Here is a 25,974-nt window from a genome sequence, read left to right on the forward strand (position 1 = left end):
CTCAAAACTTGAACATCATCGTTTAAACACTCGATGATCATCCATGCTCGTGTTCGTTTTGAGTTCTCGGGGGTCTTGGTGACGCACCTTGCCTCAAGATCTCTCAACTTGTCTGTTTTGTGCTTGGTTGTAGACCAAGCACTTGTGTTTTTGCTTCTGAGGGAAGAGGGTGGCTTTTTGGCCATTCCCTCAACCCATCGGCCAAGGCTTGAAGCCATCGGCCTTGTTTTCTTGCCATCGGCCAAAAGTGTTGGCCGATCAGAACTTTTTTTGGTCGGTCAGCACTTATGTTGGTCGATCGGCCATATTTTCTAGCCGAGCCCTGTTCATCTGCTTTATGCAGATATTTTATGCCAGTTGTCATAGCTGGCATGCACAATTCACATCCTCCATACACGTGTATGGAGGGATTTGATTCAATTGCTTAGCTTGCTCAACAAGCTTAGGGATTGAACTTCTATAAAGAAGGAGTTCCTCCTCCCTTTCCAGAGGTTCGGAAAAATTAGGGTTAGAGTGATAGATATAGTTTTGTATCAATCTTGCCTTGATTCTTCATTTTGTGCTTCAAAAGTGTCATTTTGTCTTACTATTGTACACAAACACACACTAGAACACCATCCTCTTGGAGCTGAGGTCCCTTGAGATTGATTTTAGTGTTCTTGGACTGGTTTTGATCAGAGAAGGCTGCTGGAGTATTGTTCTTGAAGGTAGTCTTCAAGGGTGAGTTCCTTGCTTTTAAACCCCCATTCTTGTTTTAGCTTTTAGACCTACTTGCTTATTGTTTTAAGCTTAACTCTTAACTGATAAAAGTTCTTTTTTTACATGCTTTAAATCTTTGGTTAAGGTTACTTTTTGGTTAGAGGTCATCTCCTTCCTCCAAGGCCTTGTTTTAGGTCATCCCTTTTGGCCCTTGTTCTTGGCTTTGCATGACCTTTCTACCACTGAAATCCAGAGGATTTTCAGTGGTGGAAAAGTAGTTTCGAGGTCTTAAATAGGAGAGGGTCATCCCCTCTCCTTGTTGTTTTGTATGCTTGCATAAGTGGCTTATGTTGATAGCACGTTGGCTTAGCTTGTTGTAGCTTCATTTCAGTATGTAGTAGGCTTTGTTTTGCCATGATACAACACTGTTTTTGCTTGGTTTTGTCACTCTATGCATGCCTAATACACTCATAGTGTAAATCACACAAACTAGTCTTATATGCTTCTTGTTTGAGCATGTCTTTCTAGCTTATGTTGACTTCATTTCAGTGGGTTTTTGGTGTTGTTTTAGCATGCCATGACTCTGTTTTGGGTGGGTTTAGTTGGCACTTACATGCTTCATGTACTTGTCTTGCAATCCTCTCATTTGCCTTAACATGCATCATGCCTTAACAGGTCATTCTAGCATGCCTTTGGCTTAACTTCAAGAAGCTTTTGTCCATGTTTTAGCATGCTCTAGCTGTGATTTAGGTTGTTTTAGTCATGCATGACTTGCTTTGTATAGTCATGGTTCAATCTAGCTTGTTAGCTTTGAGTATTGAGTCCTTTAGCATGCATTACTTGGCTCATTTCAATGATTTGGCATCATTTTTTATGTTATTTCAATTCATGTTTCATGCTCACATACTTGCACTTATCACCCCTTTAATGCTTTAAAGAGTTGATGCCTTATGCCTCATGAATGGACCATTGTGTATGCTTCCATGCTTAGGTCTTTAGGATGCCATCTAAGTGGGTATTTGGGCTTATTTTGATATGCCATAACTCTGTTTTTCATTGGACAATTTATGCCATGTTTGGTTTTGATAGGTGTAGTGTAACACCCCCTTTGTAGCCTTGCATGCCTCATGCCTTTTGGAGTTATATTCTAGCTTGTGTTGGCTAGTTTCGAGTATGTTTTTGGTCTTTTCTTGACCTGCCTTGGGACTGTTTTGAGTGCCCTTGGCCCTTTGGGGCTTGCCTTGCATGGCCATGGTTTGAGTCCCTTGGCTAGCCTTAAGCTTTGGGCTTTCTTGTATGCTTTGCTTGCTTTACTTGGTTGGTTTGACACCTTTCCATGCATGATTTCAGAGATTATAATGTTTGTCACATGTCCATATCTGTCCTCTTTTAAGTGCTCTTGAAAGTTGCCCTCCTATGCCTAGGTATTGGACCATTTACATGTGCATGTTTGTTTTGCATTTTCATGCTTCCAATTCATAACTTTGGCCACTGATTTTGGGCATGGATGAGGTCCATCCCTCTTTTGTTTAAGTCCATTTACCATGTTGTTCAAAGTTATTACTTTACATCATGCTTACATGCTTGTTGCATGCTTGTCATATTGCATGTTGTCACATGCTTGCTAATTGACATGTTGTTGCATCCTCATCCATCTTGCCTTGCATGTTATCGCGTTCTTGTTACATGTTTAGTTCCATTGCATGTTGTTGCATGCTTAGGTTATATAGCATTGCGTGTGCATTGCCTTGCCTCTTGATCACACATGATAGAGGTTAAGATCCCTTATGTGTTTTGTGCATTTCATTTGATATTGAATTACACACTTGACTCTTTTGGCCATCATGCATTGAAATGTGTGATTGATGGTTCGAGGGTTGGGAACTACACTTCTCTGAGTCTTAAACATGATAAGGAGTGTAGTTGCAAACATTGTCTTGTAAATGCATTGCCATACTCTGTTTGTCCTCTGCTGCAGCAAAAAGAGCATTTACAGGAAGGGATGGCCAATCGGCCATCTTCAGTGCCGGTCGGCTCCAAATGTTTGGCCGATGGCTTCATATTTGGTCGATGACCTGTTTATCCTAGCCGATGACCATGATTTTCGGTCGATGGCCTCCCACAGTGCCCATGGGGTGAATCAGAAGTGTGTCGGGAATTTTCACACTTTGCAGAGGTACAAAGCAATGCAAACAGAGGCAACATGAGGCATGGCAACGGATTTCCGAGTGAAGCCGACAGAGCATGCATTTTTCCCTCTCCCCGAGGCCTCTTTACTATTTTTCGTAGCTTAATTAATTTGTTAATTATTTAAGTGTTGTAATAATTAGTTGTAGCTAGTTATCCATTTGATTGTGTAATAATTAATTAGCTAGTTAGTTAGTTAATTAGATGGTTTGTATTATTCTTTCGGTCTCTCCCTCGAGAGAGCCAATTGGTGTAATAAGCGTTCGTGTGTGATGCATGTCTTCCAACCCCCATTTCTTTCTCTCTTTTACTTAACCGCTTACGATGGTTAGTTTTAGGGCATAATTCATTTAGCATACCTTATGCTCGCATGTTTGCATCCATTCATCTGTATTACATGCACCAGGCTCGGCGTATCATGCTAACTGCATTGTATTTCAGTCCCTACTTGAATACATGTATCGAATTGTCGCATCTCATATGCCGTCTTAGAATAGTCGAGCCTATTCTAGTTGTATTTTGCCTATGTTGCATTACCCATCTTGACATGAATTAGGATCATGCATTGATTACTAACTAGTTCTTTGTTTTGGCTCGGAGTACACTGTGAATGTTTATGCTTTAGCATCTTGCATGTGTGTGAATGTTAACATGACAGCATGCTTGCCATGAGGCTAATTGCTTATGTGATATAACTGCCTGAATACCTGTGGGTGAAGGTTGGATTACTTGAATTGGAACGATTCATTGAAATTCGTGTTTTAGCCTACCTACGAGTAGCAAACTTCAAAACTATTTCCAAACAAATGGATATGCGATGCTTTGTTCCAAATTAGGCAATCTAGTCTATACTTGTGTGTTATGCGCATCACATAGTAAATCTAGCTAATTAACCGGAATAAGAACGCATGTGTTTTCAAAAACAAGATATCATGCTTAGTACAGGCCAATCTTTGATCAGGCGAGCAGGGGTGCTCATTGCATGACCTTCCCCTCTCGTGCCCAAGTTCCCAAGCCGAGGCAACTTTGGTGATGACGGACACGTGGCCTTAGGCACGAGCCAGGGTTTCCTAAATTTTCCCAAAAATAAAATATTTAGGTGGCGAGTCTATATCTGGCAAAGTAGTCCATGTTTGGCACTTCTTTCTTAAAAATCAATTTTCCAAAATGATTTTTCGGATTTGGACTCTTTGGTGATTTATCGGTCTTGCATTGCACTTTGCGAGATTAGATTCAGAACCGTGATATTTGAGTCTGAACTGTAGCAGCCTAGTGAACAAAACGGGATTTTCTCGGGACGTTCAGGCACGTCTACAGTTTCTGGCGACTCTGTTGGGGAACTTGAGAACTTGGCTCGAACTCATGATATCTTGTTTTGACTACATTGATGTGTTTCTTTGCATTGCATGTGCATTGGTGCGCCTAGGACACCGTATTTTTCGTATGCTATTCCTGAACGGTTTGCCAGAGGCTTGCTTCGAGAAGCGTGCCATAAGGCTGACCGGTTACGGGCTCTGCCACGACGGGAACACAAACCCCGATTTTTATCTGGGCATCCCTTTTTGACCATTCGACCTAGTGCATATCGGAATCCATAGTGACTATTCCAAACTAGGACAGGTTGCTAACCCGATTATAGGTTGTTTGAAACCGCTACATGCGTAGTGAAACCCTAACTCCTGACAAAATAGGACAGGGAAACCCTACCCCAACATAGGGGTGTTTTGGCTCTCATTTGCTTGCTATGTGCTTTTAGAGTGTGTCTCTACAGGGAATGCACGTATCAGTTTGCAAGACTGGGTATCAGGCCTACGAGCATCAGTATTTTGGGGTAATCAGTTTTACCTGAGGGTGTCAATTTACAGGCAGAATTTTGGGCAGAATTCAGTAAAGAGCACAGTCATGCGGCTATGATTACATCTGTCTTGGTGAAATTGGACTGAGATGCTGCCTGTTTTCTCTTTTACTAGAGTCTTGGGAACCGTAGCTTCAGAAGGCTCCAATATCTCCCAGGGTTCATTAGATTTGTACCAATAGACTTTGTCAGGTCAGAGATTCAGTTCAAGAGCAGCCGGTATTTTCCTTCGCTGAGGCAAGGCAGAGAAAGGCCAGTTAAGGCTCACTGGTTCATCTGATCCGTTAAGTCGCCAGTCACATCACCTTTGTTTAGTTCAGCAGACTCGTGATGACACAAAATTCAGAAGAAATTGTAGTCATGACAGCAGCATTAAACCAAGGAATCGCCATGCAGGGTGAGACCGATGTTGAAATGCAACACCTGCCCAGGTCACCCGCCGCACATCCAATCTGGGAACCCCAATTATTCCAAACCTGTGAGCCCACCACTTTTGAGCTGATGGGAATGATCGGCGATCTTCAGAGGTCTGTGGCTAATCTAGCCTTCGGAATGTCAGCTCCGCCATCGATCATATCACATGTCGGGAACTTTATGCTGGAAGAGCCTTCACTATTGGGGCGAATTGTAATTAAACTCAGTCAACCTGAAACCATCCCAAGTTCCGGCATTGACATGTTGACAACAACAGGACTTCGTACTGATGTAGCAACCCAAACCTTCGACCAAGCTAAGGCGAGTGGTAAGAACAAAGTAGAGGCGAACACTGATCCCTATGAACAACTCTTGCAGGCTGTTGAGGCTTTGAAAGCCGGGGGACTGAACAAACAGCAAGTGCTCGCAGTTGCTACAAAAACTGTGCATGACACTTTTGTCACTCGGAATGAGGGCAGTTCGAGCCAAGGGAAAAATCGGGAGAAGGGCCGTCATACCAGAACTGTTCCCCTCAACCCTAATTCTATACCCGGGAAAGATCAGCAGACTAAGCCAGTACCTGCCGACCCTTTTTCTAGTGCGTCCAGAAAAAGTCCACAAACCTCGAAGTATCTACTCTGAGGTCGCAGGGTCTTCCATGCCCTCTACATGCCTTTGTCCAAGGCTCTTCAAATCCTTGCCAAAAAGGGGCATCTCAAACCCCTCGAGCCTCAACCTCTCCCTAGTCATCTTCCATCTGGTCATGACACTACCCAGTACTGTGCATACCATCAACAAACTGATCATACCACCGACAATTGCTTCCGTCTTCGCCACGAAGTACAGGATTTGTTTGACAACGAAGTTGTCCTCCCACCAAGCTTAGCAAAGTCTATTGTCACTGGATCAGTGAACCTGGAGGATAAAGTGATGTGATTAGGGAATGAACCACCTGCGGGCAGCACTCAGTTTCCTTCAGATGTGGTGTATGGCACGCATTATTTTGAGCATTTGCGAATGCTAGTTTTTGTACTTTCTGACTCGGGTGTTCAGTCAGTTTTGTTGTCTTGTATATAGTCAGTCTTTTTGTACTATGTCGGTTGGGTCTGTCTTGTTGCATCGAGCCAGTCCTGTTGCATCGAGCCAGTCCTGTTGCATAAGAGTCGAGTGATCCCGGAGGCGTTACCTCGGATATCACTATTTTGTTTTATGTTTGTCTTTTCGCTTTCTTTTGAGTCAGTTTCTGCCGTGGAGCCAGTTACACCAGAAGATCTGAGTGAAACAGCTGTGGTTTTCATGCTTTTGTGCTTGTTTCTGCTTTGAGCCTGTTGTACCATCAAACTTGAATGAAACGGCTGTGCATTTCACCTACTCTTCTGTGCCTTTAAATCATTGCATTGACCTAAGTTTTTCAAAACTTTTTGAACACTGTGGTGAAAACAAAGAGGAAGGAATTCCTCGGGATTTGTAAAAATTTGATCAATTGTGAGAAAGAAAGGCGTGCTAAGCCCTTAATGAATGAAATCATATTTGTTAATGTGAGTATTGGAAAGGATCTTAGCTTGATCTAGATTGGTTCTACATTGTCTTTAGCGCGAGTGACTAGTCGCTTTCTTAAAAAGATTTCAAAAAATATTTTGCACGGTCCTGCGAAGACCTGTATGGAATCGCTCTTGAGATTGTGCAGCCTAGGATCGCTCTCAGCCTCGAGACTTGACCCCTTGCTTTCAAACCATGAACTTGGATTCAGAATGTTCAAAGGTCAACCACAATGTAAGGCCTGTGTGGCCGGATCAGAAGTAGCCCATGAACTAGGGGCGAGAATATCGGATGTGATCAAAAGAAGCTTGCAAAGCTAGATCAGGAACACCCCTCAAACTAGGGGCAAAAGATGTCAGATTATGCTCGAAGAGCCAAAGATGGATCATTCCGCAAATCAATGAAGATTGGCAAGAATGCCAAATCCCAGAATGGAGGAAAGAAGAAAGTATTGTTGAAGGACAACTAAGTTCCTATCCACAACACTGGGGGCAATTCAGCCCCTATCGGATGGACTTTTACATCATCAGCGAACAACGGCCACTCTCCTGGATTCAGATGGCTTCGAGATCCCAAAACCATTTGACATGGACAAAGCTACACTTTTACCCTTGAGAGGCTCGCTGGGCCGAAAACCCGGAAGGGCGACCCAGGCAAAAGTTAGAGCAAGAAAAAGAAAAAGAAAAGGAAAAAAAAAATGCAAAGAATTAAAAGAAAAGAACAAAAAAAAAAGAAAAGAAAAAATGAAAGAATGAAAAGAAAAGATGAAAAAAGAAGAAAATAAATGAAAAGAAAAGAAAAACATAGCTTGCAAGATTGAAAACCCGGAAGGGCGGCCTTAGCAAAAGTTAGAGCGCAAAAGGAGAGGTTAATACCCGAGCGTACCTTAAACCGGAACTATGTAAGGCTTGATTCCCATGTTTGGGATATGTAGGCAACTTCATTCTAAAGTCCAGCCATAAACACTTCCAAATCGATTGTGTCCATGTAATGGTTCTGACCATCTTTGTCTTCTCTGTATCCAAGAATTCGGTTGTGGTCACCACTTTGACAACTGGTTGCAGTGTGTTGCGGTACTATTCAAACAAGGGACAACTTTCTGTTGCCATACAGTGTGCTGTGGTGCAATTCAAACAAGGGGCAATTTTTCATTGTCATACAGTGTCGTTCAGACAAGGGGCAATTTTCTATTGCTTTCGATTCCAGGTTGTGCATCTCAAGAGTAGGTTCCGTGCTTGTTGAGCAGTGGCCGTTTGTAAAAACAGTTTTTGAGAATTTTTACTGAGGTTGGCTAATTCTCTTGAAAATTATTCCATTTTTTCCAAAACTAAGCCATATCTTGGACCCAAAAGGGAAAATTTGCAGTGCTCACAATCTAACTTGCATGATTTTGAATTAGAAAATTGAACAAGCATGTTAATCTAACTCTCATATTGGTCAAAATTGTTTTAGTAGAAAGCCAAAACAAAAAATGGTCAAAATGATGAACTAGGGGCACAGTTGAGTCAGGTGTCCTGTCTTTTCCCCATTGTCAACATACTTTCCAGAAAGGGCGCTCTACTTGCCAGAAAGGGCACTCTACCTGCCAGGAAAGGGCACCACTGAAGTTACCAACAAAGGGCTGAAAGCTCTCTCATCCTTCAAGCAGCGAGGTATCAAGCTAAGTGCGAAGCATGAACAGAAATAGAGCAGGGTATTCCACTCCCTCATCTGGACAGATCTAATCACGTCCAAACTCCCCAGCAGAGCATCGTCGACCGATGTCAGCTACAGATTGGCTACACACCCAGTTATAGCGCAACTCCTCTGTGGGGGAAGTTCACTGTTGTGAGCAGAAGAGAAAGAATCTAGCAGAATGCTCAGGGCTAGAGCCCGCAACTTCTTGTTTATCCATCAACCACCCAAGAGAGGGATAAAAAAATGAGAGATTGAAGAATAAAGAGATGTGCGCTGAGAGAAAAAGTGAGAAAAATGGCTTTTTCAGAAAAACAGAGATTGAGTGCCAGAGTGATGTGAGAATCACAAATGAGAAAGGGTGGGAAACAATACCCAGAGAAACAGGCTCCCTAGGCACGTCTGAGTATTGTGTCTTTTGTTTTGTCTCGATTCTTGTTTTGAGTCGTTTCGAGTGTTTCTCGATGTGTTTAGGTTGTTTACCTTTTGTTTTTCGTTGTTGAGTCATTTTTGCTGTGGCTAGCTGTAGGCTCAATACCCGGTCCAGAACTCATTTCTCTTTTCAATTTCAAAATAAATCGCTTTGTGCTCAGAGTGATGTGCCATTCTCCACATTTGTGCAAAATAGGATTCGTCTTTTCATAAAACCGCAGGGTTCAACCCAGGTCATGTCAGAACAGCTGAACCAGGACCTATCGGAAGCCGTATAGGTTCCAGGCTACAAAACAAAAGAAAAGAGGAAAATTTGGAGCATCCGAGTTTGTTTCAACTTTTTCATGTTCCGTCATTACATCCAGTATGTTCAGAATGAGCTGTGTGTTCAAAGTGAGCAGTGTGCTGTATGAGCTGTGTGCCGAATAAATCGAGTACTATGTGTTCAGAGTGAGCAATGTGCCGCATGAGTTGTGTGTCGAATAAATCGAGTACTGTGTCATAAGCTGTGTGTTCAGAGTGAGCAGTGTGTTCAAAATGAGCCGTGTGCAGGATAAACCGAGTACTGTGTTATGAGCTGTGTGTTCAGAGTGAGCAGTGTGTTCAGTATGAGCCGTGTGCAGAATAAACTGAGTACCGTGTTACGAGCTGTGTGTTCAAAATGAATAGAATACTGTGTCAACTATGTTCATACCAGAATGGCAATCAGAAGTGCTCTCCCGGAGTACCAATCCCTGCCAGAGGCATCTTGGCTGTGTTTGCAATGAGTTCCTAGGAGAACAACTGCGATGGTAGAAACTAAAGCTCGAATGGTTGTTACCGAGAACACAAAGGTTTGGAATCTCCGAGACTAAAGTCTGGTTTAAATACCCAGGGGTGTATCCCTGACTTGGAATTTGTATGGAAGCCCCATAGGTTGAGGTAGCGGGTATGCACCTCGATTCTGGATACTAAACCCACTAGAGCCTGGGGTGAGCAAGAAATGAGATAGCATGCACAAGCAAAGCGCATATCGCCGGTAACCCTGCCAATGATGATCGCCACGATCACCGGCATCAGAAAACTGACAAACCAAGCTTGGAATGTCTATCTCTCCATCGTGAACCAATGACCAAGCGTCGTTCAAAGTAAGGCCGCACATCCTTCCTAAACCTTGGACGTGGCCGAACCGGAGTTGAGGCAAGATTTCTTCATCGCGCTCAGATTCCATTAAAGCTTGGAAATCCTCGAAAGTGGGACACATCTCTTGACCACCAAAGCTAAAGACGTGTGTTACCGGGTTCCAAAACCTTGCCACGACATATAGGAATGGAAAACGCAGTGGGGTGCGACCCAGCGTGAATAGTGCATTTATGCCGAAGCCCCGGAAATTTAGCCTTTCCGAGCCATCCAAGTTAGCAATCCAAGTTGTGAGATTTTGGATAAGAAATTCTTCCATTAGGTGCAAATCAGAGCTGAAATGAGAAAAACTACGAAGCTAAGGCTTTTGTAGAAGATAAGGTGTTGAGTGGAAGACAGGTGTCAACATTCTGGAGGTTCTTGCTATGTTTGGTCGACCGGCCACAAATAGTGCCGACCGACCATCTTTTTTGGCCGATCGGCTAGAAATGTTGGCCGATGGCCATTTCTTGTGGCCGATGGCCTCTCCCTTTGGTCGATGGCCTTCCCTCTTATCCTCTGAGCTGTCTAAATGCTTAATATGTTGAGAACCTGTGATTGGTTCCACTTCAAATGCCTTCTGATGATGATTTTGCGAAGTCACGCCTGTGTTACTTCAATTTGTTTATCGAGTTGTTGTACATTTGTTTATCGAGTTGTATTTCGCATTCTTTAAGTCTTTGTTTTGCTTGTCGAGTTGTAATTACACTTGGTTAGCTTGTCGAGTTCTTTGTTTTGCTTATCGAGTTGTTTTGTCGTTAGTTGGTTCACAACCTAATTGATGCAATTCAAGCGTTTGGTTTTCAAAACAAAGTTCAATCTCATTTACATTGTTATGTAATGCGATGCGATGCATAAAATGTACAAATGTAACCCTTTTTGAACAAAACAGTTGTTTCATTCCATTCATGTTTTTCTTTTGCAAAAAGTACATAGTTTTGAAGAAAATAAAACCTGCCTGAGGCAGTATGATGTGCTCAAACTACCAGTAAAAAGAAAAATAAAAGCAAAAAAAAAAAAGAGAAGAAGAAAAGCAGCAAAATGTCTGGGTCAGCGTCAGTAGCCTCAAGTGCGAGAGTCAGTCCTGGTCCTCTTCCTGGACGAGGGTCCAAGATCACCACCGCCAACTTCGTAGTCCGAACCTTAGTCGTCCCCGGCCTCACCCTCAGACGACGCTGCCTCCTCATCTGACTCATCGTCGTCTAGAGTAGGCTCTCACAAACTGCTCTCAGCATGGGTGTGCCTGTGTCTGCCCCGACTATGTATAGTCATCTCGCACCTGGCTCTCCTAGCTCCTCGGGCAGGTGGTCCAGCTGGAGCACCCCCTATGGCCGATATCTGGAATGAGGCCTGAAAAGAACAAATGGCAAATGCATCAATTATGCTATGCGAAACAGGATATGAATACCAAATGCAGTGTATGAGTATAGTGTATGAATGTTGTGTTCAGTGTATGATTACAGTGTATGAATGCTGTGAGCAATGTGTGAGAACAATGTATGAATACTGTGTGCAGTGTATCATTACAGTGTATGAATGTTGTGAGCAATGTGTGAGTACAGTGTATGAATGCTGTGTGCAGTGTATGATTACAGTGTATGAATGCTGTGAGCAATGTGTGAGAACAGTGTATGAATGCTGTGAGTTACAGTGTATTAATGTCGTGAGTGGTATGTGAGTGCAGTGTATCAAGTGCCATACCCATAAATGCGATGCATCAAATCATGTATGAAACAGAGTGTGCAAAGTTTGGGACTGGGGTTGAAAGAACTTACCGGGATACCATAGATGGTCAGTAGATCCAGGCTCCTCTGCAGCATCCCCATCACTGAGGCCGTCAACTCCAGAGACTGACTAGTATACTCGATGGAAGCCTGCAAAAGTGTTGAAATCATTAGTATTCTGCGGGATATCAAATGAAATGAAATGACTGTACAGAATGCAAAGTATAGCAGTACATACCGGGGTCGAGCTGCGAACTCCAACAAGCTCATGATCAGCCGGAGGAGGAGCAATGGGTATCTGGTAAGTCTCCCCACCCTGCCCTCGGCATGTCATCATGGTGGGCAGAGCTGGCCACCCAACTCCCTATCCTCTCCAAGACCCACTCCTGCTACGGGCCTGAGCCGCCCTCGGTGCTCCTGCTCCGGTCGCTGGCGCTGCTAGTCTTTCTCTCTCGACTCGGCGAGCACTAGTTAGAGGCTGCATCAGGTAGGTCTGGATGAACTCAGAGTAGTCACCCTTAGCTCAGAAAAGGTCTGAATCCCAGTCGATCGTGTAATCCATCATCTCCTCCGGGGTGTACCTCTCGGTAGCCCTCGTATGGGTAGGAGGCGGCCTAGGGACTATCTGCTTTGGCAAACTGAGGGTCTGCTGTAAGAAGCGCTCCCCAAAGTACCATGCCCGGCAGACTGGGCCCTTCTGCAGAACCCGAAATCGGGCAGTCTCCTGAGCACCCATGTATCCGTCTCTTATTGTATCAGGTAACACCGTCCAGGGCTGCCAGGTGATCTACAAATGACAGGACATACAGTTTGTTATATGTTATCGAAAGTACAATGTAAAGCGAAGCTTAAATGAACTCTAAGGTTTGAAATACCTCTGCGGCGGTGATGGTGTCAAAATCAGAGAATGTGTGCAGTGTTTTGTGTAGCGTGTGCAGTGTACAACCAGTGTAAAGCAGATTGCATGTGTGCAGTGTGTGTGGTGTACAGATAGAGTAAAGTAGAACTGTAAGACAGAAAGAGAAAATATACCTCCCAGGCTCGCCAGTAGCCTCCGAGCAAGCACCCGTTGCGGCAAGAGGATGAGCTCATGTATCCGTAGAGCGTGGCCAAGCCTGCGCCACCCCAGTCATAGCAACGGATCCGCGTCACATCCACTAGTGCACTCAGCAGGTAAAGGACGACAGTGTTCACTCGGTTGGCAAAGAGGGTGGTCCCCAACAGGAACATGATGAAGCCGCGAGCATACTGTTCCACCTCCTCCTAGGTCGTAGGCGCCGGAATCCTGAAGTGGTCCTCGAACCAAGAGTACCTCACGAATCCTGGACGGGAGAGAGGTGGTCGAGCGCCGAGTAAAAACATCTGGGCGGCGTACCACTCATCCATATCAGTATCAAAGGGGATCGGATCACCCCCTACCCCGATGCCGGTGAGCATCGAGAAGTCGAAAGGGGTCATCGTCATCTCCCCTATAGCAGAAAGGTGGAAGGAGTCGGTGGTGTCCCACCACCTCTCCACTAGTGCGCCCAGAAGACGTCTACTCACAGTAAGGCGTGAGAGTCCCCTGCAGAAAATGCTGAGGCCGCCCTGATCAACAATCTGACGAACTACATCGGGCAGCTCCATGTACCAACCACGGGCGATAGTGTTCCCATACCCCCGAAAGGCATGGGAATCTCCTTGTGTTCAAAACAGGCAGTTGCAAAGCAATGTTAGAAATACAGTTTTTGAATGCATTCAGTTGAATATGCAGTGTGTGTGCATGTGTTCAAGATTACACAGATATTGGGAGCGGGTGTGCTCACGATGAACTACAGTATATGATGTATCAGTGTGTTTGGGTTATTCAGTTGAATATACAGTGTGTGTGCATGTGTTCAAGACTACACAGATATTGGGTACGGGTGTGCTCATGACGAACTATAGTATATGATGTATCAGTGTGTTCGGGTTATTCAGTTGAAAATGCAGTGTGTGTACACATGTTCAAGCTCATACAGATATCGGGTATGGGTGTACTCACGGTGAACTAAGCATATGACATATCAGTGTATCTGGGTTAAGCAGTTAAAGAACAGAATCGACTATCGCAGGTAGATGTTCTACATTGCAGAAAATGAAACAGAGAAGGAGTATACCTCAGCGGCGCCGTAAGACAGATGTGACTCTGACTCGCGTACCAAAAGCTCTAGTGGCGCGTGTAGACACCCCATTTTTGACCGTCCTCAAGACTTGGACGTCATCGTTTGAACACCCGATGATCATCCATGCTCGTGTTCGTTTTGAGTTCCCGGAGGCCTCGGTCACACGTCTTGCCTCAGGATCTCTCAACTTGCCTGTTTTGTGCTTGGTTGTGAACCAAACACTTGTGTTTTTGCTTCTGAGAGAAGAGGGTGGCTTTTTGGCCATCCCTACACCCCACCGGCCGAGGCTTAAAGCTATCGACCCCTCTTTCTTTCCATCAGCCAAGTGCATTGGCCGATCGGCACTATATTTAGTCGACCGGCCATTGTGTTGGTCGATCGGCCTTTTTTGCTGGCCGAACCCTATTCATCTGCTTTATGCAGATATTTTGTGCCAGCTGGTGCAGCTGGCATCCACAATTACCTCCCTCCATACACATGTATGGAGGGATTTGATCCTTGCTTAACTTCTCCAAGAAGCTTTGGAAAATTGAATCTCTATAAAAGGAGAGCCTCCTCTCCCTTTCCAGGGGTTCAAGAAATCTGATATATGAGTTAGATATAGCTCTCTCTCTATATCTCCCTCTCTCTACATTTTGTGTGTGAGTTTGAGTTCAAAAGGGTGTTTTGTTCTTACTATTGCACATAAACACCTAGAGTTACACCATCCTTGTTTGCTGAGGTACTAGGAGGTTTTTTTTAAGGTTCTTGAGCTGGTTTTGATCAGAGAGAGTTGCTGGTCTTGTGTTCTTGAAGTTGTTTTTCAAGGGTGAGTCAACTTGCTTTAGATACCCCATTTTTGCTTAAGCTTTTACACATACTTCTATATTGTTTTAAGCTTGGCTCTAAACTAAAAAAAGCTCTAATTTTGTATGCTTGTTATTGTTGCTTAAGGTCTTTTTTTGGTTGGGGGTTGTTTACCCCCCTCTTAGGCCATGTTTGGCTTCATTTTGTGCCTTTACTTTTGAGCTTTGGTGTCATCTTATATTGACCTTCCCACCACTGAAATCCAAAGGATTTTTAGTGGTGGAGAAGTGGTTTTGAATTTTTGGATAGGGGAGGGACACCCCTCTCTCCTTGTGTCTCATATGCTTGTGTTAATGGCTTAGTATGGTAGCATGTATGCTCGGTTTGTTTTTGCACCACTTCAGTAGGTATTTAGTGTTATTTTAGCATGATATACCTCTGTTTTAAGATGGTTTAGTCAGCTCTTGCATGCATCATACACTTACCTTGCAATCCTCTTATTTGTCTTAACTTACACCATGCACTTGGACCATCATGCTTACATGTTTTGACTTAACTTTGAGAAGTTTTTAGTCTTGTTTTATCATGCTTAAGCTCTGTTTGGTGTTGTCTTAGCCATGTTTGCCATGCTTTGTATAGCCTCCATACATTCTAGCTTGTTAACTTCGGGTATGTGAGTCACTAGCATGCTTTATTTGGGCCATTTCAGTGATTTGGCATCACTTGTCATGATATTTCAGTCCATATTCCATGCTTGTATGCTTGCATTTGCCATCCTTTTAATGCTTTGAAGAGTTGTTGTTTTGTGCTCCATGTTTGGACCATTGCATATGCCTCCATGATTAGGTCTTTGGCATGCCTTCTCATTGGATTTTGGGGCTTATTTTGGCGTATTATAACTCTAATTTTATTGGCCTAAGTCATGCCATGTTCGGTTGTAAGAGGTGTAGTGCATTTGCCCTTTTGGGCCTTGTATGCGTCTTGTTTTGTGCTCACCTTTATAGCATGTTTTGGCCTCATTCCATGCATGTTCTTGCCTTGTTTTGGTCTGCCCTAGGACTGTTTTGGGACACCTTAGTCCTTTGGGGCTTGGTTGACACGGCCTTGAGGTAAGTCCTTTGGCTAGCTTTTAGCTTTAAGTCCATTAGCATGCTAGGCATGTCTTGTTTAGTTGATTTGGCATCATTTCTCATATGATTTCAGAGCATATCATATTGTTACATTCTCATGTTTACCATGCCTTGCTCATGTTTGAGGATTGTGCATTGTTGCATAGTGCTTAAACCAATATGTGTACATATCTATTTCGCATGTCGGTACCTTTTAGTTTAAGTACATTTGGGCATGCTTGCATTCATGATATTTGCATTTTTGTATTGCATCATATTTGCATGTTTGGTATATTGCATGATGCCTAGCTAGTTGCATCAGATAACATTGTTACGTACTTGGCATTTTCATCCTACATTAGTTTGAATTGCATGCTTAGGTTGTAGTCCATTTGAGCATGTTTGTCATCTTAGCCTTGTGTACATGTTTTAGTCACATTACATTTTGGCATGCTCATCTTGCATTGCATTCCATTTCTATATTGTGTTGTATTTGGCATACATACATTGTATTGTGTTTGGTTTGGGATGTCAAACCAAACACAAGGAGTGAGGGACGTTCGTACTTGAAGTAACGAAACGTGCCTCAATCCTTAGTCGCCGACGCTCTTGATTCAACATGATAAAGTGTGTAGCATTCATTTGTTTTATGCATTCATTCCACATTGAGTTACACACTTGGCTCCTTTGGCCATCATGCATCGAAATGCGTGATTATTGGCCCGAGGGTTGAGAACCATGCTCCCTTGAGTTCATAACATGATAGGGAAGGTGGTTGTGCACACATTGCCTTGAAAATGCATTGTCATGCTTTGTTTGTCATCTGTTGCAGCAAAACAGCATTCTGCAGGAAGATATGGCCAGCCGGCCATCCATAGTGCCGATCGACTACAAATTTATGGCCGAGAGCCTTACAAATGGTCGATGACCAATTCCACATGGCCGGTGTTCCTATACCTTGGCCGGTGACATCCCACAGCACCTAGAAAGTGATTCAGAAGCATCCTTGGAACTTGTGCAGTCTTCAGAGGAGGAAAACAGTGCAAACAGAGGCAACATGTGGCATGGCAATGGATTTCCGAGCGAAACTGACCGAGCATGCATTTGTCCCTCTTCTCGAGACCTCTTTACTATTTTTATAGCTTAATTAATTTGCTTAATTAGTTAAGTGTTGTGTAATTAATTAATTAGCTTGTTAGTTAGTTAATTAGTTAATTTGTATTATTCTTTCGGTCTCTCCTTCGAAAGAGCCAATTGTTGTAATAAGCGTGCGTGTGTGTGATGCATGTCTTCTAAACCTCCATTTCTTTCTCCCTTTTATTTAACCGTTTACGATGGTTAGATTTAGGGCATATTTCAATTAGCATCCTTATGATAGCATGTTTGCATACATTCATTCGTATTGCACGCACCAGGCTTGGCGCATCATACTAATTGCATAAGTATTTCAAATCCAAATTGAATATGTGTATCGAATTGCCGCATTTCACATGCCATTTTAGATTAGCCGAGCCTATTCTAGTTGCATTTTGTATGTGTTGCATTAGCCATCTTAACATGGACTTGGATCATACATTGATTACTAACATGTTCCTTGTTTTGGCTCGGAGTACATTATAAGTGTTTATGCTTTAGCATCTTGCATGTGTGTGAGTGTTAACATGACAGCATGCTTGCCATGCGGCTAATTGCTTATGTGACTTTAACTGCATGAATGCCTGTGGGTGAAAGTTGGATTGCTTGAATTGGAACAATTCATTGAAATCCGTGTTTTAGCCTACTTGCGAGTAGTAAACTTCAAACCATTTTCCAAACAAATGGGTATGCGATGCTTTGTTCCAAATTAGGCGATCTAGTCTATACTTGTGTGTTGTGCGCATCACATAGTAATTCTAGCTAATTAACCAAAATAAGAACACATATGTTTTCAAAACAAAATATCATGCTTAGTACAGGCCGATCTTTCGATCGGGCGAGCGGGGGTGCTCATAGAGGACTTTCCCCAATCGTACCCAAGTTCCCGAGCTGAGGCAACTTTGGTGATGACAAATACGTGGCCTTAGGCAACGAGTCAGGGTTTCCTAAATTCTCCCAAAATAAAATATTTAGGTGGCGATTCTGTATCTGGCAAAGCAGTCCATGTTTGGCACTTCTTTCTTAAAAATCTGTTTTCCAAAAATAATTTGCCGGATTTGGACTCTTTGGTGATTTATCAGTCTTGTATTGCACTTTCCAAGATCAGATTAAGAACCGTGACAAATGAGTCCGAACTGTGGTAGCATAAGCCCAAGGGCGCGTCCACAGCGCGCCCCACGCATAACTCCTGAAGTGGCGGATGCCATCGGGAGGCAACACGTGTATCGCCAGCCTGTAGGTCGCCGGATCGAATGGTCGGACGCGAAGAGACAAGAGCTCAACCTCAGGGTCTATGTCCATCTCCGGGGGAGTCCCACCCCGTGGAATGTCGTCTTCCATCTCAAGAAGAGTGCGACAATGGCCGAGGATGCGAAAAATGGGCAAGAAGGCCAAAAGTCAACCCAAAAGTCAACCCCGAGGGGTGAAAAATGGGAGGAAAGGTCAGAGTGTGGAAAAAGGGGCAAAGATCAAGATAAACTCAGGGGAAACAAATCCTAAGTGGTGGAAACCAAGAAAGGGACACCGAAATCGAGTTTCATTCGGTTCAAAGTGTGTGAAACGGGAAGGGTTTCGCGAATCGGATGATGTGGGAGGCTCGAAAACAAAGGAAAAACACGGATCGAAGCGAAGAAAATCACCTAGAGAGAGGGAGAAATGTTTTTCGAACTTGGAGAAATGAGAATATAGGGTTTGGAACCCTATATTTAAAAGACCCGAGGCTAAATAACAAAACGGCCCCGAAATTGTCATTTTTGGCCGATCGGTCAAATTGTTAGCCGATCAGCTAAATATTTGACTGATGATCTATTTTGTGGCCGATGGATAGCCGATGGACTCCCCTTGTGGTCGATGCACCTCCCATACCCTTGTTTGGGTCATTTTTGTTGATTGACACCTTCATCTCTCAATACAGTGCAAGAAAGTACACTTTTGAAGCTTAACCAGCCTTCGTGTTGACCTCGAACCACGTCTTTCATATGCGTGGCTTGATACGCACAAGACATATCCTTTTTCCTATCCTTTTGTATATCGCAATATTCGAGAATTGCTTTTGAATTTCATAACATGCGTTGTCTCGCATGTTTCATTTGCATTGTCATGTATTTCATTACATGCGTTGTCTCGCATGTTTCATTTGCATTGCCATGCATTTCATTACATGCGTTGTCTCGCACGTTATTTGCATTGTCATGCATTTCATTACATGCGTTGCCTCGCATGTTTCATTTGCATTGTCATGCATTTCATTACTTGCGTTGTCTCGCTCGTTATTTGCATTGTCATGCATTTTCCTTTACCTTGCATTGTCTCCCATGTTTCATTTGCATTGTTATGCATATCATATATAACTTGCGTTGTCTCGTTCGTTATTTGCATTGTTTTGCATTTCTATAACTTGCGTTGTCTCGCTCGCTATTTGCATTGTTTTGCATTTCACATATAACTTGCGTTGTCTCACTCGTTATTTGCATTGTTTTGCATTTCTATAACTTGCGTTGTCTCGCTCGTTATTTGCATTGTTTTGCATTTCCATAACTTGCGTTGTCTCGCTCGTTATTTGCATTTGTTTTGCATTTCTATAACTTGTGTTGTCTCGCTCGTTATTTGCATTGTTTTGCATATCATATATAACTTGCGTTGTCTCGCTCGTTATTTGCATTATCATGCATTTCATTACATGCGTTGTCTCACACGTTATTTGCATTGTTTTGCATATCATCTATAACTTGCGTTGTCTCGCTCATTATTTGCATTGTTTTGCATTTCATCTATAACTTGCGTTGTTTCGCTCGTTATTTGCATTGTTTTGCATATCATCTATAACTTGCGTTGTCTCGTTCGTTATTTGCATTGTTTTGCATATTCTTATATAACTTGCGTTGTCTCGTTATTTTGCATTGTTTTACATACCATATATAAGTCGCATTGTTTTGCACCCCATGTAACTTGCGTTGTTTCGTACACCATCTAATTTGCGTTGTTTCGCACTTCTTTAACTTGCGCTGTTACGCATGTTTTACTTGCGCTGTTACGCACTTCCTTAACTTGCGCTGTTACGCATGTTTTATTTACGCTGTTATGCACTTCCATTAACTTACGCTGTTACGCATGTTTTACTTGCACTGTTACGCACTTCTTTAACTTGCGCTGTTACGCATGTTTTACTTGCGCTGTTACGCACTTCTTTAACTTGCGCTGTCACGCATGTAACTTGCGTTGTTTCGCACCTTCATCTAACTTGCGTTGTTACGCATGTTTTACTTACGCTGTTACGTACTTCTTTAACTTGCACTATCACGCATGTTACTTGCATTGTTATGCACCTTCTTTAACTTGCGCTGCTACGCATGTTTTACTTGCGCTGTTGCGCATTTTTTACTTGCACTATCACGCATGTTACTCGCATTGTTATACACACCTATCTTGCACTGTCACGCATGCTACTTGCATTGTTATGCACATTTACTTGCGCTGTCGCACACGTTACTTGCATTGTCATGCACCTCTTTAACTTGCGCTGTCACGCACGTTACTTACATTGTTATGTACATCTTTAACTTGCGTTGTCTAGCACGTTACTTGCATTGTTATGCACACTTCACTCGCGTTGTCACGCACTTCTCACTTGCATTGCTATGCATGTTTCTAACGATATTGTACCTGTTAAGTTTCTTTCTTTTGCATGCACGATATTGTATATATGGTTCATTTGAAACTAGCGCGACCAGACGAACCGGACGGTATTGTATATTCTCTGCATGAGACGTAGCGAGAATTGTATAATTCTCTTATATCCTTTCTGCATGTAACGTAGTTTGGTTTTTATTCGCTTGCTTAAAACTGTTGCATGTTATGCTTCGTTACAGCTCCCTTTGCATGATCATAAGTTATGTTCGGCACCGTGCATGTCCTTTGCATTTTGCCCCTACCCGCGGGCACATATCTTGCTACCTTGTATGCTTGTCTAAGTCTTCGGCCATGTCAAAAATGGGTCGTCTCTGAGCTTTGACATTCACTCCTGTCATTTTTATGACTTTCTGTAGACACCCCATTTTTGACCGTCCTCAAGACTTGGACGCCATCATTTGAACACTAGATGATCATCCATGCTCATGTTCGTTTTGAATTCTCGGGGGTCTCCGTCGCGCACCTTGCCTCAAGATCTCTCAACTTGTCTGTTTTGTGCTTGGTTGTGGACCAAGCACTTGTGTTTTTGCTTCTGAGGGAAGAGGATGGCTTTTTGGCTATTCCCTCAACCCATCAGCCAAGGCTTGAAGCCATCGGCCTTGTTTTCTTGCCATTGGCCAAAAGTGTTGGCCGATCATCACTTTTTTTGGTCGGTCGGCACTTATGTTGGTCGATCGGCCATATTTTCTGGCTGAGCCCTGTTCATCTGCTTTATGCAGATATTTTATTCCAGCTGTCATAGCTGGCATGCACAATTCACATCCTCCATACACGTGTATGGAGGGATTTGATTCAATTGCTTAGCTTGCTCAACAAGCTTAGGGATTGAACTTCTATAAAGAGGGATCTCCTCCTCCCTTTCCAGAGGTTCAGAAAAATTAGGGTTAGAGTGATAGATATAGTTTTGTATCTATCTTGCCTTTGATTCTTCATTTTGTGCTTCAAAAGTGTCATTTTGTCTTACTATTGTACACAAACACACACTAGAACACCATCCACTTGGAGCTGAGGTCCTTTGAGGTTGATTTTCGTGTTCTTGGGCTGGTTTTGATTAGAGAAGGCTGCTGGAGCATGGTTTTTTAAGGTGGTCTTCAAGGGTGAGTTCCTTGCTTTTAAACCCCCATTCTTGTTTTAACTTTTAGACCTACTTGCTTATTGTTTTAAGCTTAATTCTTAACTGATAAAAGTTCTTTTTTTGCATGCTTTAAATCTTTGGTTAAGGTTACTTTTTTGTTGGAGGTCATCTCCTCCCTCCAAGGCCTTGTTAGGCCTTGTTTCAGGCCATCTCTTTTGGTCCTTGTTCTTGGCTTTGCATGACCTTTCTACCACTGAAATCTAGACGATTTTCAGCGGTGGAAAGGTAGTTTTGAGGTCTTAAATAGGAGAGGGTCATCCCCTCCCCTTGTTGTTTTGTATGCTTGCATAAGTGGCTTATGTTGATAGCACGTTGGCTTAGCTTGTTGTAGCTTCATTTCAGTATGTATTAGGCTTTGTTTTGCCATGATACAACACTGTTTTTGCTTGGTTTTGTCACTCCATGCATGCCTAATACACTTGTAGTGTAAATCACACAAACTAGTCTTATATGCTTCATGTTTGAGCATGTCTTTCTAGCTTATGTTGACTTCATTTCAATGGGTTTTTGGTATTGTTTTAGCATGCCATGACTCTGTTTTGGGTGGGTTTAGCTAGCTCTTACATGCTTCATGTACTTGTCTTGCAATCCTCTCATTTGCCTTAACATGCATCATGCCTTAACATGTCATTCTAGCATACCTTTGGCTTAACTTCAAGAAGCTTTTGTCCATGTTTTAGCATGCTCTAGCTGTGATTTAGGTTGTTTTAGTCATGCATGACTTACTTTGTGTAGCCATGGTTTAATCTGGCTTGTTAGCTTTGAGTATTGAGTCCTCTAGCATGCATTACTTGGCTCATTGCAATGATTTGGCATCATTTGTTATGTTATTTCAGTTCATGTTTCATGCTCACATAGTTGCACTTATCACCCCTTTAATGCTTTAAAGAGTTGATGCCTTATGCCTCATGAATGGACTATTGTGTATGCCTCCATGCTTAGGTCTTTAGGATGCCATCTAAGTGGGTATTTGGGCTTATTTTGATATTCCATAACTCTGTTTTTCATTGGACAATTCATGCCATGTTTGGTTTTGATAAGAGTAGTATAACACCCCCTTTGTAGCCTTGCATGCCTCATGCCTTTTGGAGTTGTATTCTAGCTTGTGTTGGCTAGTTTCGAGCATGTTTTTGGTCTTGTCTTGACCTGCCTTAGGACTGTTTTAAGTGCCCTGGGCCCTTTGGGGCTTGCCTTGCATGGCCATGGTTTGAGTCCCTTGGCTAGCCTTATGCTTTGGGCTTTCTTATATGCTTTGCTTGTTTTACTTGGTTGGTTTGACACCTTTCCATGCATGATTTCAGAGATTATAATGTTTGTCACATGTCCATATTTGTCCTCTTTTAAGTGCTCTTGAAAGTTGCCCTACTATGCCTAGGTATTGGACCATTTACATGTGCATGTTTGTTTTCCATTTTCATGCTTCCAATTCATAACTTTGGCCACTGATTTTGGGCATGGCTGAGGTCTGTCCCTCTTTAGTTTAAGTCCATTTACCATGTTGTTCAAAGATGTTACTTTACATCATGCTTACATGCTTGTTGCATGCTTGTCATATTGCATGTTGTCACATGCTTGCTAATTGACATGTTATTGCATGCTCATCCATCTTGCCTTGCATGTTATCGTGTGCTTGTTACATGTTTAGTTCCATTGCATGTTATTGCATGCTTAGGTTGCATAGCATCGCGTGTGCATTGCCTTGCCTCTTGATCACACATGATAGAGGTTAAGGTCCCTTATATATTTTGTGCATTTCATTTGATATTGAATTGCACACTTGACTCTTTTGGCCATCATGCATTGAAATGCGTGATTGATGGTCCAAGGGTCGGGAACTACACTCCTCTGAGTCTTAAACATGATAAGGAGTGTAGTTGCAAACATTGTCTTGTAAATGCATTGCCATACTCTGTTTGTCCTCTGCTGCAGCAAAAAGAGCATTTTACAGGAAGGGATGGCCGATCGGCCATCTTCAGTGCCGGTCGGCTACAAGTGTTTGGCCGATGGCTTCATATTTGGTCGATGACCTGTTTATCCTAGCCGATGACCATGATTTTCGGTCGATGGCCTCCCACAGTGCCCATGGGGTGAATCAGAAGTGTGTTGGGAATTTTCACACTTTGCAGAGATACAGAGCAATGCAAATAGAGGCAACATGAGGCATGGCAGCAGATTTCCGAGCGAAGCCGACAGAGCATGCATTTGTCCCTCTTCCCGAGACTTCTTTACTGTTTTTCGTAGCTTAATTAATTTGTTAATTATTTAAGTGTTGTAATAATTAGTTGTAGCTAGTTATCCATTGGATTATGTAATAATTAATTAGCTAGTTAGTTAGTTAATTAGATGGTTTGTATTATTCTTTCGGTCTCTCCCTCGAGAGAGCCAATTGGTATAATAAGCGTGCGTGTGTGTGATGCATGTCTTCCAACCCCCATTTCTTTCTCCCTTTTACGTAACTGCTTACGATGGTTAGTTTTAGGACATATTTCATTTAGCACGTTATGCTCGTATGTTTGCATCCATCATCTGTATTGCATGCACCAGGCTCGGCGTATCATTCTAACTGCATTGTATTTCAGTCCCTACTTGAATACATGTATCGAATTGTCGCATCTCATATGCCATCTTAGAATAGCCGAGCCTATTCTAGTTGCATTTTGCCTGTGTCGCATTACCCATCTTGACATGAATTAAGATCATGCATTGATTACTAACTAGTTCTTTGTTTTGGCTCGGAGTACACTGTGAGTGTTTATGCTTTATCATCTTGCATGTGTGTGAATGTTAACATGACAGCATGCTTGCCATGAGGCTAATTGCTTATGTGATATAACTGTCTAAATACCTGTGGGTGAAGGTTGGATTACTTGAATTGGAACGATTCATTGAAATCCGTGTTTTAGCCTACCTACGAGTAGCAAACTTCAAAGCCATTTCCAAACAAACGGATATGCGATGCTTTGTTCAAAATTAGGCGATCTAGTCTATACTTGTGTGTTGTGCGCATCACATAGTAAATCTAGCTAATTAACCAGAATAAGAACGCATGTGTTTTCAAAAACAAGATATCATGCTTAGTACAGGCCAATCTTTGATCGGGCGAGCGAGGGTGGTCATTGCATGACCTTCCCCTCTCGTTTCCAAGTTCCCGAGTCAAGACAACTTTGGTGATGACGGACACGTGGCCTTAGGCACGAGTCAGGGTTTCCTAAATTTTCTCAAAAATAAAATATTTAGGTGGCGACTCTATATCTGGCAAAGCAGTCCATGTTTGGCACTTCTTTCTTAAAAATCAGTTTTCCAAAACGATTTGCCGGATTTGGACTCTTTGGTGATTTATCGGTCTTGCATTGCACTTTGCGAGATTAGATTCAGAACCGTGACATTTGAGTCTGAACTGTAGCAGCCTAGTGAATAAAACAGGATTTTCCCGGGACGTTCGGGCACGTCTACAGGTTGTTACATATTTTTTTGGCATTTTATGTCCTATTCAAAAATCAGAAACGTAAAGAAGAAAATAAAGCCATTAAAGACAAAGAAGCTTTGCAAACCCATCCAATTTTCTAAGTTTAAAATCTAAATGCAAGAAATAGAAATGTATTATATATTACTTGAAAATATAAAACAAATAAATAAAGAGAATTGAAATCCAAAAAATGCAAGTCATTGAAGCTTCCAAAATGAAAAACCAAAAACATATGAAGCTTCTAAAAGGAAATTTTCTTTCCTAGAGCACAAATAAAGAAGCTAAGGAATCTATTCAGGCATTTGGCAAGGAAATAATTCAGCATGAAAAAAATTCTCCTCTCCTGCTATAAGAATGTTGTTACTTCACCTGCATACTTGAATAGATACCCATAATTTAAATTTCTCAAAAGTGCTCTCTCTCTTTTTCTCTCATACACACACATTCACAAAAAACCATTAATCAAAAGTGAAGATTCAAGATCAATCTTTAATTCTTATTCTTTTTATGTAAGCAGTTCTTGTTGTCTATATATTAGTGTTTGTTGTATCAAAATTGCAAATTGAAGATGAAACTCTAATTCTTATTAAAGTAATCTTATTGCTAATCAAACTTAGTTTTTGTTTCTTTGATGTCTTAGTTGTCAGGAAAATTAGATGATTCCTGTTTTGGGTGATTATAATTTACATCTAGTTCGCTCAATGTGAGTTTTGAGCTAGCGTTATTTTGCCATATTCTGTTGTTGTCCAACTTATTGTCATCTAATATATAATTAGATATTTCTAATTATATCTTGATGAATTTGGATCTAAGTTGAACTGTAGATGT

Source organism: Camellia sinensis, chromosome 2 (genome assembly GCF_055761805.1).
Source record: "Camellia sinensis isolate YWXY chromosome 2, ASM5576180v1, whole genome shotgun sequence".
Taxonomy (NCBI): domain Eukaryota; kingdom Viridiplantae; phylum Streptophyta; class Magnoliopsida; order Ericales; family Theaceae; genus Camellia; species Camellia sinensis.